Source organism: Camelus dromedarius, chromosome 3, assembly GCF_036321535.1.
Source record: "Camelus dromedarius isolate mCamDro1 chromosome 3, mCamDro1.pat, whole genome shotgun sequence".
Lineage (NCBI taxonomy): Eukaryota > Metazoa > Chordata > Mammalia > Artiodactyla > Camelidae > Camelus > Camelus dromedarius.
In genome coordinates, this window is record NC_087438.1 from 28,178,794 (window position 1) to 28,192,452 (window position 13,659).

Sequence of the window (13,659 nt, forward strand, 5' to 3'; positions counted from 1 at the left end):
AGTCAATAGGCAATGCTAAAGTCAGCACCTGGCTATTCATGGTCTACTTTTTGCCTAGAAATTGCTCCCCAGGAGCATCTGCAATTCCCCCTCTTTCTGACTCAGCTCTAAGCTTTTCAGACCCATATAGATCTCTTCCTCATTCCTCACAGCCCTGAGATCCAGCAGATAACTCAGAACTTTGGCTATGGGATCACTCATGCCACTACCATGGCCCTGTGTGAGTGAGTGAGTGAGTGAGTGAGTGAGTGAGTGAGTGAGTGAGTGTGAGTGTGTGTGTGTGTGTGTGTGTGTGTGTGTGTGTGTGTGTGAGTGTGAGTGTGTGTGTTTAATCTGTCCTTCAACAGAGGCTTTTCTGAGAACTCTCCATACAGTTAGCCAAAAAATTAAAAAACACATAACACAGCAGACAGTGTCTTGTACACTAGACATCAACATAACAAGAGTCCCTTCTCATTATTGTAAAAACAAAACAAAACCTAAAAACTTAGTTTTGGTGGTAGACAGGACCTCTGGTTCCTCACCAAATGAACTAAAATAACCCAGGAGAGAATTAAAGCCAAGATATATGGGAGGGAGGAGATGAGATTTTAAAATAACTGCAAAAAACACACACACAAAAAAACAGAGTTATAAAAGACACACAAAAAAACAGAGTTATGAAAGACAGCCAGTGTCTCTGATGATAACTATCACTCTATGTTCTTCCTTTACTTTCCCTGGTCTCCTTAGCACTGATTGGAGGTACCACCATGAAAAGTAGTAGGACAGGGATGCATACAGTATGCTTGTGATTTGTTCCCCCGCCTTGGACCCACCCACTGGCAGGACGATCACCCCTATAGCCTGCTTCTGTTTCAAATAGGAAATCAAGTTCCTGAGGTAGGCCTGGCTCCACAATGGGTATCCACTCATTGCCAGGCCCACCAGGGTCACCTGGTGATTGGGAGCACCACCTGGTGATTGGGAGCACCACCTGGCCCTTGGGGTTTCCCTGCCTGATGCACTGCATGACTTTGCCAAGCCTGGGTTGATCCAGTTGAAGGCACTGAAAAATCTTCAGCTGGGTCAGCTTACTCCCCAGAGTGTGGTCTCTCAGGAGATCATTAATAACTCCCTGGTCTTCCTCTAGGATGTGCACAGATGTCTCAGCAGCAGCTATTTTTCAACACAAGAAGCCCATTTCCGCCCTATGATGGCACTGAGCTCTCAACTCTGTGCCCATGACATGCAGCAACTGAAGAGGTTTAGGAGAGTTCTCTAGACCCAGTGGCACTGCCTTCTCTTCACACTCCACTGGAAGGAAGTGCATACAGTGATCTGCTCCCAAAGCCCCAAGCTGAGGAAACTAACCCAACATGAGGAGCACAAGAGCAGATCACCTAAGCTTAATTTTGAAAGATAAGGATGAGTTAGGCAAAATTGGGTGGCAATGCAGAAACCTGTTCCAGGTGAAGATGGAGACAAGTAAAAGAGCATAGGAGCATACCTGTGACATTTTCAAGGGAGCTGCACATGGTTCAGTAGAAATAGATAACAGAAGTTTATATGAGAATGTCAAACCACCTGGGTGTGTAAGTAAAGCCTGGGTCATTCAGAGTCTTGTATCCATGCTCCGTGTTTAAGATTTGAGGTAGGTATTGAAGGGTTGTAAGTAGAGGACAAAACTGGTATTTTAGAAAGATCACCCTAGAATCATATGAAAATATTAACTGGAGGTGATTTAGAAGACTGCTATAATAATCCAGTTGAGAAATAATAAACAAATAGAAATGCAGTGACATAGAGATAGACTGAGGAGACATTTGAAAATTGTCAACGTGGCAGAATGAAGGTGTTGATACCTAAAGGATTGTGTGCAAGTAAGAGGGAGGGAAAAAAATGAGACATTTCTAGCTTGAGGGAAGAAATATAAGAAGATGAGCATTTGGAGAAGAAGACGATTATTTGTAATTTGTTATTATTTTTTTAATGTGACCAGGGCTTGATTAAAACCAGTCTCAATGAGACAGAGCTTTGACAGGAAGAAAAAGAAGAAAAGAGAAAGTATATTGAAAGGGAGCCAAGAGGGGACAATGCATTTCAAGAGACCCTTAAATCCTCAATTTTACACTCTTATATTACGCATACTCACCGAATCCTATTGATCTTCTCCCAATCAGAACCTCAGAATGCTTTTCAGTCCTCTACATTCCAACTGAGCAGTTTATTCATATCTATTAATATTATAGGCAATAAGTCTTATTCTGTACCCAGAGAAGCTACAGAGCAGCAAAGCATCTTGAACATATTACTCAATTTCCACTCCAAGCTTTCATAAATGTCTTTACAAAATTTACCTTTAAAGAGTTTTATTTTCATCAAGGGCCAGTATGAAAAACCACTGGAAGTGGAATCCATGTGAATTTTTAGTTTAAAAAAAATGCTATCTACTGCATAATTTTGTATTTTAATGAATTTACAGACTTGATGTCCAGCCTGTAGGTTGAGATTCATAATTTTGTTCAATGCTTTCTGTATAAGAACCTCATGATACATTCACCTCAGATGAAAGGGACAGGAAAAAGCTATTTTAAAAAGCTAATATATGGTACATTCTATTGTCAGACAAGAAGAACTACATTATCATCTGGTTTTCCTCTTGCCTGGGCTACTGAGAATCTGAGCATAAAGTTTGGGTTTAATTATTAATAATATTCTCAATCTGAGATTTGTTTTATCTTTGCTTCTCTTCTTCATGCCCCTGTTCCCCAATTTTATTATTTAAAATTTGGCTTTCATTCTGTGTTACTGGTCTCATCCATGTGTACCTTGTTCTCATGATGAGCCAAATTACACCCTTTCAGGAACTCCTGATACTCTTCTACTGGGGATCCCAGAATCCCGCCTGCTACTGAGGGCTTCCCAGGGTTTTCTAGCTATATAAATATTTTGGTGGGATCCTTCTTTTTTCTCTTCAAAAGCAACATCAAATCTCCAGCTGCTGGGAAATGGTGCTTTTCCGTACTGTTGGAATCAATGAGTCAAGGCATATGTCTTTAATGGAGGTTTTGGCAAGCACGGTATTAGAGTTATTACTAGACAGAAGTAAACTGAATGGTTTGTTTTCTGTGCTGCACATACAAATCTATGGTTTAAATCAAACACTACAGTTTATAATATAGAAACATTTACATGGAAAAAAGCACTAATCAATGTACAGCATGAAGAAAATGTGTTTTACACATCCCAGAAGCCAAAATGTTTCACAGAGCACAAGAAAAGTAAAAACAAAGAAAACCCAAAGAAAGTATATAAACCCATGTTAGGAAATGGGCTCTACTCTCAGAGTTTGGCTCAGTTAGCATCTTCTGGTTACAAGGAAAAGGAGGCTCACTTTAGTTATCCCAAGTAATAAAGTGATGTTGGCAACAGTGAGGACGTTGTATGAATACAAATGCACAGGAATGTAGGAGAAGTCACGCAACTAGAGTGGGATCCACAGTAGAGACAGGCTACAGAATCTCCACCGATAGCCTGGACACCAAGTCTATAAATATAGCCAAACACATAATAAATAGTTTATTGGTATTGTGTTTCAATGCGTGATGAGATAATTTTATCTGTTTTCAGAGTTTATGGCTGCCCTGTAGTGATATGTCACTAATATCTCCGCTTGCCCTTTTCTAAACCATCACTGATTTCTTGGTTTCCTCTTTTTATCTTCATACATTTTCTTATGTCTCTCCTTTAATATTTTTTCTTCTAACTCCAGCTTGGCCCTGATTTATGATCTCAACCACATAGCTTAATTCTATGTGTCCTTTGATATGCCTTCCACTCCTCTCTACATTTCCTAATTTGGTCCAAACAAGAAAAAAATCAGATTGGCCTATACATCCTTTTACCCAGGATACAAAACAGGTCATTGTCCAGACTGAATTTGGGTAGGGAAGACTTTATGTGGTCTCCTGGTACTCCTAGACCTTCCGTATGAGCCATGAGCAAAGAAGATTCAGTTAGGAAGGACAAGAGACTCTAGTAGGGAAAAAAAGGTATTTAATTAACTCTTAGCATAGATGATTGATAGATAGATAGATAGATAGATAGATAGATAGATAGATAGATAGATAGATAGATAGGCAGGCAGACAGATAGACAGACAGACAGATCAATTGATCTATATATATCTGTATTCCTGAATGTAGCTTCTGCTAGCCAAAGTTTGATGTTTACTATTTGGTGTTCTCAGATAAAGAGTCCCTGGAGATAGGATCCCTTGCTTCTTTCTGATAATGTAAGATTCTTAAAAAACAGCCGTGAAACCCCTCACACCCCAGGGCAGGACCTGTCCTCCAGCAGGAGTTAGATTCTCATTGCCAACTTGGAGCTGAGTTTGCAGGAATGTCCTTGCTCTGGATCACCTCTCTCATCTTACTTGGCAACCGAGTAATTAGATTTCTAAACTCATCTTCATTCTCTAAACAGGAAGAACAAAAGGCAGAAACACCAAAGACTGTTATGTGTGACTCATTTTCAGTGTTGTGTGAATTATTTGGCAGTCATTGATAAGGACAAAGGCATGATTTTGCTATTAAATATTTACTTTGTTTTTCTCCTTGTACAGCTAAGGATCCAAATGAGAGACTTATTGCTCTGAACAAGTTGCCACCTTCCTCCCAGTGCTTGTTGTTATTAGTTGAAATCACAGAAATGGGCTGATTCACTAAATTGAATCACTCACATAACGGCTAAAATTCTAGAAGATTGTGCCTGGAGGCCCAGGGCCTGGATTCTTTCTGCTTCTGATGTGGACAGCTCTAAAACTAGCTCAGTTGGTAAGGACTGCAGAAACTCTTTAGTCTCTTTCTTTAAATTAAAAATCAATATACCTGTCGACATTACTTGAATTATGGTTCTGAAACTAACTGAGAAACAATAATGTAGTAATAGCTCAATGCTATAGACTGAACATTTGTGTCTCCCACAAAAAAAAAAAAAAAAAAAAAAAATCACATGTTGAAGTCCTAACCTCTTTGGGAGGTAATTAGGTTTAGTGAGGTCATGAAAGTGATGCCCTCATGATGGGACAAGTACCCTCGTAAGAAGAGAAAGAGATTCTCAAAGAAGACATACAGATGGCCAATAGGCACATGAAAAGATGCTCAACACTGCTAATTACTAGAGAAATGCAAGTCAAAACTACCATGGGGTATCACCTCACACTAGTCAGAATGGCCATCATTAAAAAGTTTACAAATAATAAATGATTGGAAGGGTATGGAGAAAAGGGAACCCTCCTGCACTGCTGGTGGGAATGTAAATTGGTAGAGAACAGTATGGTGGGCCCTTAAAAAACAAAAAAGAGTTACCATATGATCCCACCCCTGGGCACTGTAATTCAAAAAGATCTATGCACCTCAATGTTCATAGCAACACTATTTACAATAGCCAAGACATGGAAGCAACCTAAATGTCCACTGACAAATGAATGGATAAATAAGATGTGCCATATATACACACATACACACACACAGTGGAATATTAGTTGGCTATAAAAAAGTGAAATAATGCAAACTGCAGTAACATGGAGGGATCTGGAGACTGTCATACTAAGTGAAGTAAGTCAGACAGAGAAAGATAAATATCATATGGTATCACTTATATGTGAAATCTAAAAAAAAAATGACACAAATGAACTTACTTACAAAACAGAAGCAGACTCACAGACATAGAAAACAAATGTATGGTTACAAAAGGGGAAAGGGGGGAAGGTATAAATTAGGTGTTTTGGAATTAGCGGATACAAACTACTATATATATAATAGATAAACAACAAGGTCCTACAGTATAGCACAAGGTACTATATTCAATATCTTGTAATAACCTATAATGGAAAAGACTCTGAAAAAGAAAAAACATATATATAGATAGATAGAACTGAATCACTCTGTTGTACACCTGAAACTAACAAAATATTGTAAATAAACTATACTTCAATAAGAGAAAGAAGAGGAAGGGACATTAGAGCTCTCTCTTCCTCAGAGTTAAGACAAAGAAGAGGCCACGTGAGCACACAGAGAGATACGCAAACCAGGCCATCTGCAAACCAGGAAGAGGACTCTCACCAAGAAATGAATTTTCCAGCACCTTGATCTTGGACTTCCCAGCACCTGGAACTGTGAGAAATAAATGCTTGTTGTTTAAGCCACTCAGTCTGTGATATTTTGTTATAGCAACTCAAGGAGACTAAGACATACAGGTAAGAAAATTATGATTTCATCAGTTACAAAACTGACAAAAATAGCATTCTCAATTTCTACTTAAAAATCTACCTGAAAACGCCAGCCAAGATGGTAAATTAATTTCATAATCTAATATACCTTTTTCCTTCCAAAGAATAATTGAAAAAAAATCTAAAAGAAGAAAATCTAAGATCTATAACCAGGCTTCAAAACAAAATAAATATCATTAGGAACAGAAATGCAAAGCAGAGCCTATGGCTAAAGGCCAGAATCTGCAGGGTCTGGAGTCTGGAAACAGACAGTCTGGAAACAGTGACTGAGAGTAAGAAGCACTTAATACCCTACAGCAGACATGGAAGAGGATTCAGGCTCCTTGCCTGAAGCCAAGTGCTGGCCGGCAGGGAAGTACTCCCCTCTGCCCATCGCTCCCTCCTCACTGCTCCTGGGGGAAACTGAGAAAACTGCCCAAGACTTCACAAACTGTACACTCTGCAAGGCTGCTTGACAAAGCATAACTGATGCTCAGGACCGGCTTGCAGACTGTATCCGCACTATATCAAACATCACAACAAAGCAGGAGCCCCAAAACATCATAACACCTGATTCCAGACTGGGAGTTCAGAGGGCCAGATGGAGACAGGAGAGAAAACCCCTAGACAAGGAGGAGGTGAGCACAAGAGAAAAAGGGAGAAGACAAAATTATCCCACTCAAAAAACTATCCTGCATACCAGAGGAAGAAAGGAAGCCAACAAAATCCACAATCCACAACCCACAAGGGGAAAAAGAATCCCCTTCAGGTGATTTAATAATCAAAGAATGTTCCACCGAAGAATTATAAAAAGTAATCTGAATGTTCACAGAGATAAAGAAAGGGAGAACATTTGTTCAAAGAGAATTAGAAATTACTATAGAAAAACAGAAGAAAATAATAATAGTTATACATAAAAAATAGAATATTTTTTAAACAACAACAAAAAACTAGATGGACTCAAGATTTGATAAAGAAGGAATTAATAGAAATTTGGTTCTGAGGAAATTCTCATATGCAGCACACAGGGTTTGAGAACAAAAATTTGGCGAGCAGCTAGGTCACAAATGGGAGAGAACAGGAGACCCCAAAATATGTCTAAAAGGGTGGTAAGAATAACAACCAAGTGATATGGCACCTAAGATCTAGAAGACATGCAGGCAGTCATCAAGGTCCAATGAGATGAGGACAAGTCAATTTAAGGGGGAAGCCCCAAGCCTGACTTCACAGTCAGGTCACAGCAGACTCTGCAGCCCATCAGGTAGGCAGCAGCCCCTGGGCAGACCGAGGGCTAGAGGTTATTTCTATCAAGCACCAGTCTCTTAAAGAGTTCTAGAAACCAAAACAGCCTAACCTCTTGAGGGAGATGCCAAGGATCCCCTCAGGCAGAAGCAGGCAAAGGTTATGTCCACATCCGGTTAGTAAATAAATGAGACTACTGACAGACGGCCAAACAGCTTCTCAGTAGTTTCAGGGCCAACGAAGCATGTCTAGGAGTCTGGAGCAAACAGCTGTTATGGCTGCAGGAACTGCTAACACACAGTAACTCGCTGAAAAGCTAGGAACTGGGCAGGGACCGACAAAAACATTTTTTTAATCATTAAAGATTATAAAAACAGAAATGCAAATCAAAGAAAACTGAAAGAATGATGAAGGAAAAGTAATGAATGCCACCCCTCTCTGCTCAAATCCCTCACAATTTTCCATATCACTCAGAATGAAATGTCCAAGTCCTTAAAATCACATTCAAAGCTCTACAAACTCCCCCACTCAATCTCACCTGCCACCTTCCGGACCTCACCCCCTCCTGATCCTTTGCTCCCTATTTTCCAGCCACACTGTCTTCGTTGCTCTTCCTTGGACTTCCCAGGCATGCTCCAGTGTCAGAACTTCTGCATGTGCTGTCCCTCTGTTGGGACATCTCCTCCAGAATGCCACGTGGCCTGTTCCCCTACTACCTTGCCTCCTTCAGCTCTTTGCTCAGGAGGACCCTCCCTGAACAGCCTGTATAAGCTTGCCTCCCCACCCCGGCCCTCACTATCCTTCCGTGCCTCATGGCTCCCCTCAGCATCACCTCACATCCCATACCTTTCTACAGTTACTTGTGTCTGTCTTCCCCACCCCCGCCACTAGGCTGTCAACATCTTAAGGTCAGAAGTGTTTATCTCTCATATTTAGTGCTGGATCTCCAGTGCCAGGAACAGTGTTTGACACACTGTAGGCACTCAATAATGATCTGTTAATTGAATCAATAAATAATCCCAGGCATACAGGAAGCACTCAATAAACGCCAAGTATTGTGATTTAATCACAGTCATCCAACTACCAGTAACTCCCTACTTAGTCTGCTCTGCTAATCACTCAGTAGAGTATTCTTGCGGAGTACCAGGAGGGTCAATCACTCATCAACACAACAATGATAACCATCTGTGATGTGCCAAGTTCTCTTCTGACATATTATATTTCTTCTATCACCTTAACATTCATTCAAAAATGGAGAAATTATTATTCTCTTCTTATTATGATTATGAGACTGAGGTACAACAAAGCTAACTGATTTCCCCACATTACTATACCAGGAGGGTGACAGAGCCAATCTGGAACCTGAGTCTGTCTTCCTCCTAAGACTCTGCTGTCCTCTCAACTGACAGACTGTGCTCTGGCCCAGGACTCTCCATCATCACCCTCTCTCCTCCATGATGCCTTTTATTATAATCATTTTCCATAGTGACTTCAGTGAACATTGCTGTCCATTTCTCCTTGCTAAGCCTAATTTATCGGGATTCTCTCTCTTCTAAAAATAACTTTACACAGCTCTGACACCAGTGGTAAATCTTAATTAATCTATGCTAATCAGAAAGCTAAGGTGACATCGAAAATGGCAGAGTAGAGAAATTCGAGGCTCTGTCTCTTCACAAGAGCAACAAATAAACTGGAAAAACTGTCGGAATCTAAGCCAGTCATGATGATCCATTCTCCTTATCAGTGATTGGCTTAGGAATTGATATTTAGTACAGTTTAATACAATTCCAGGCATAAGGAGAGTAATCTGGGGGGCACTTCTGGGAATAAACTCCTTACTACTAAGTGGAGGAAAGACAGGATAAATGGACTCTTCTTCCTCCATTCCTGTTCATATTTAAGTGAGATGCCTTAATGACTACCACCATCTTTCAATCAACGAGAAGATGAAGCTAACACAGAAAAGAACAGAGTGAACAGAATCTCAGAGAAGTAAAGTCCAATAGAATCTCAGTAAAGACTTTGTGCACGAAGCCTAATGCCTACCATACTCATGGAAGTTGTGAAACTTGTAAAACGTGCTTGTATGATATAAGCAAGGTTGAGTTTGTTTTTCATTACTTTAAATGACAGCATCTGTCCAAAAATAACTAAGATGGATTTTTCTTCAGTTCTACTACTTGAGCATGAATAACCATTTGGGTCTTGTTATTTCTAAGATTGAGTTGGTTACAGGGCTGCCACTATAAATAATTCAGACTCTTTGTCTTCCTGAGCAGTTGAGAGGAGGAGCAGGAGAGCTTAGGCTCCAGGTTAGTCATGGAGGAGCACGAGGTACAAAGAAGTAACCTGGCCAAGTTCGCCAGATTAGTTGACAGGCAAGCTGAGACTATAAGCAAGGCTCCTCAATTTCTGTTAGAAGACATTATCCATACCCAGGTTAACCTAGATGTAGTAATACTTTCAGGTACATTATGTAGCCGATCTCAGGCAAAGAAGGGGCTAAGATTTAATGTATTTCAATTATACCTAGGAGATGCAAATGCGAAATTTTGTCCACCCATGATTATTCTCCATGGTAAAGAAAGAAGCCATCATTTGAGAATATGATTCCACAGAACTACTGAAAGTTAGCTAAGCAAACAATTGAGAGTAAAAGTGCCACAAGCATGGAAATAAGGCTTACTATTTTTCTAGCCCCTAGTAACTAAAAGCAGCTTGACTAAAATAAAATTAATATTAAAGCCTGTAAATAAAATGAATAGTAGAAAAGACACAGCTAAATTTGAACTGGTGAGACTGAGATGAATTTTCTAGAACACACCAGAAAGGGATAAAAATTGCAAAGTATGAAAGAAAAGTGAAGAAATATGAAAGATAAATTCAAAACTTCTAATACCCACCTTCTAGGAACATCAAAAAGGAGAAACAGAAGAGATTTGTAGAGAGGCAACATTCAGAGGAAAAAAAAAGTGGCTCTGGTTATTTTTAAACTTTTTTTTTCACTAATGAGGGAACCATTTTTAGAATTCTTGTATCATTTGTAATTCACCCATCTATTATTTATTCAGACTCAACAATGTGGCAGGTACTATGCAAGGTAATGAGAATCTAATAATAGCAATAAATCCTCTCCCCAGAAAATGCATATATGCACAGATCACAATTTTCCACATTATTTTAGAGGTTAAGAGTTCACTGACCCATAATCGTTCATATTTTTATTACAGTTCACCTGTTTTGACTGGAATGACTTGGCAAAAACAACGCTATTTTTCCCCTATTGAATTGCTGAATTGTTTGACAAAGAGTATCTTAGCAACTAATTGTTTGAAGTCATGAAATCATACAGAGACTCAGTCTATAATAAAACTGGAATTGGTGAACTCACAGTCTGGGAGTTATTTCACCATAGTCATGGAATGGTCATCTTTCATGAGGTAAATTGGAATAATTTTCAAATTCCAAATGAGGTAAACTGAAGTCTTTGAAGAATTATGAACTACACTGAGTATTAAGAAACACCAGCTTCCTACTCAGGGTTAGTATCTCACAGATAAGTCTCACAGATAAGCTCAGCCACAAAGAAAATCAGCAACTAGAAAAGAACACAGTCTCCTTACAGGATATTTGGTGAAGAGAAATTTGTTGTCAACTAGGGAAATTAAAAACAAGGAGTCTGTCTGAGATAATCAGATGTAAATAAAGAGTTGTCTATCGAATTAATTTCCAGAAAACTAAATGTACTTAAGAATATCACAAACTCATATTGGGATATTTGTTGAATCTTAAGTCAGAAGCTGATTGACACAGAGAAAGGCTAAATAAAACTAGGAAAGAGCCACTGGAAAACAGAAGAAAATAGAAAGGACTCTGATAAGAACTGAAGATGGAAGAAGAGCTTTACCAAAAAGTAGAAAACCAACTTGAGGACAAAAAGATGAGTCAGTCAAAAGACTGGATTTGCAACTGACAGAAGGAAATAACATTACACAATGGAGTGTAATTGTGTGATAAAAAAGAAAAAAACTGACTCAACTTTTGTGAGATATGAATGCACATGTGAAGAATTGTAATAGCTGGAATAGAAGTTGATATCTGGCTACATGTCTATCCATGCCTCAACTTCTCTACCCAGTGGTCATGCACATTACCCCAGAGGTGTATTTTCACAGTGTCTTCTGATTGAGTAAGACATACCAGATGAAAGGCACAGTATTTTATCATCAGTTCCAGAGTATACCATGGAAGCAAAGATCATAATCTCTTAAATAATTTTAACCTTAAATAAAATCAGGACAGGTGCTCTGAAATAATAGAATGCCAGATCTATATTTTCAGTTATCAACTCATACTTTCACAAATTCTAGACATTCTTTTTATTCATTGTTTAGCTTTCTTTTTCTCAGGGATCCCTGAGTGTTTTGTTGTTTTTTTCTGAGCTGTTGATAAGTTTTCACAACTCATCATATGTGGTCTGAGCAAAATACTGCAGAGAGCTGCTAAACTGAATTAAATCTGTGTGAAAAGAGTTAACTCACAAAGTTGACCACCAAAGGTAGTAATATTTCATGTACTTAAGGTAGCATGTTCTCAGCTACAGAATTTGTTGATGTTTCAATTGGGTTTTTTGTTTTTTTTTGTTTTTTTTTTTGCAATGACTAACCACACCTTTGTACTCATTCTTTGGCTTCTTTGTTTTATGCAACATTTGATAGCCATTTATCCTCTCTTGCACTGCCACCAAATTGTTTGGTCAGCATAAGCAGCTGAGTGATTTTACTGAAACATGAGATTAACTTCATCAGCTAGAAGTTAACTGTCATGTTGCTTAAATTAATTTTTTAAATCTTATATCTTGTGATAATGTTCAACACTTATATTTTGTTCAGAAATAAATGTTAATTGTTAAAAGTTGGATTTTTAAGGATAACAAAGTGAATCTGATTTTTTAGGAACCAATTTAGGATGAAGATAGTCCTTATCAGAAAAAGGCTAAGAGATCATGAAATCCGGTAACAACCTGGTAAGCTTTGAATGCTAGTATAGACCTCTTCTTCCTGTGATCTATTAGTTTTGCAACAAAATAAGGTTGGGGGCCTTTCCTAAGCAACAATATATTAATTACAACTAATCAGTCAAGTCCCTTACAAACCATGGGAAGGCCAAAACAAGCCTAGAATAAGCAGGAAGAAGATAGGGTGGGCAAGATTGCAAGAATGAATAGTAGGAGGTGGAACAAAATGAACCCCTGCTGCTGTCTGGGCACATCTCTTGCACAAGTGTTGCACTGAGTTCTGCATTTTATTAGAGTTGCACTTATACATACATTTAATTATGGCAAAGCTGCTGCATATATAATTTTAATTGTTATAGGTGATAAAGATTTTATATTCTGTTGAATCCATTTGTATTTTTTTTTTGCACTACTCTTATTATGTGTTATTTACCTATTCTACTAAAAGGGACAAAATAAAGATGAATTTATTTTATATTTTGATGAATTCTAACTTCTTCTAAGCAAATATTTTAAAAATGAATTTATCTGCATACCAACTATCCTATTTCTGATTCTGATTTTTCCACTATTAACACTTTTTCAGAACTAGGGGTTAATATAATTCTAATTAGGATGTTTCTAAGACTTTTTTCCCTTGCTATAAAGCACCAAAAAAAAATTCTCTTTCTTTTTAGCTTTCAATCCATCCATCCATCCATCCATCCATCCATCCATCCATCCATCTACTTATCCGTTTGATTTATGTATTGATCCAGTTTTTCTTGTTTACTTTTGTGGTGATTTGCATCATCCTATGTGCTATAAAGGAGAAATGACTATAAAATAGATTATAGAAATCTATCTACATGGAAACCAGTAAAAACAAAACAAGCAAACTAAAGACTACTCTTGATAATACTACATTGCATATTTGAAAGTTGCTAAGAGTTGATCTTTAAAAAAATAAAGCAAGCAAGCCAAGGGTCTTAGGCATCCATTATACACTGTATAGAGGAAAATAATTTCTAATACAACCCAGGAAAAATATATATCAAAAATCACAAGTAAAAACAAAATGGGTTCAGTTTTGGAATATGGATGACATTTATTATATGAAATTAATTTCAAAAAATAAAATATCCAGTGGAACTATTCATTTCAGTTG

General features: G+C 38.2%; 1 pseudogene; it reads right to left on the minus strand.

The window, feature by feature from the left end:
- Positions 1 to 657: 657 nt before the first annotated feature.
- On the minus strand, positions 658 to 8,127 carry LOC105084314 (putative RNA-binding protein 15B; annotated as a pseudogene).
- Between the last annotated feature and the right edge of the window lie 5,532 nt (positions 8,128 to 13,659).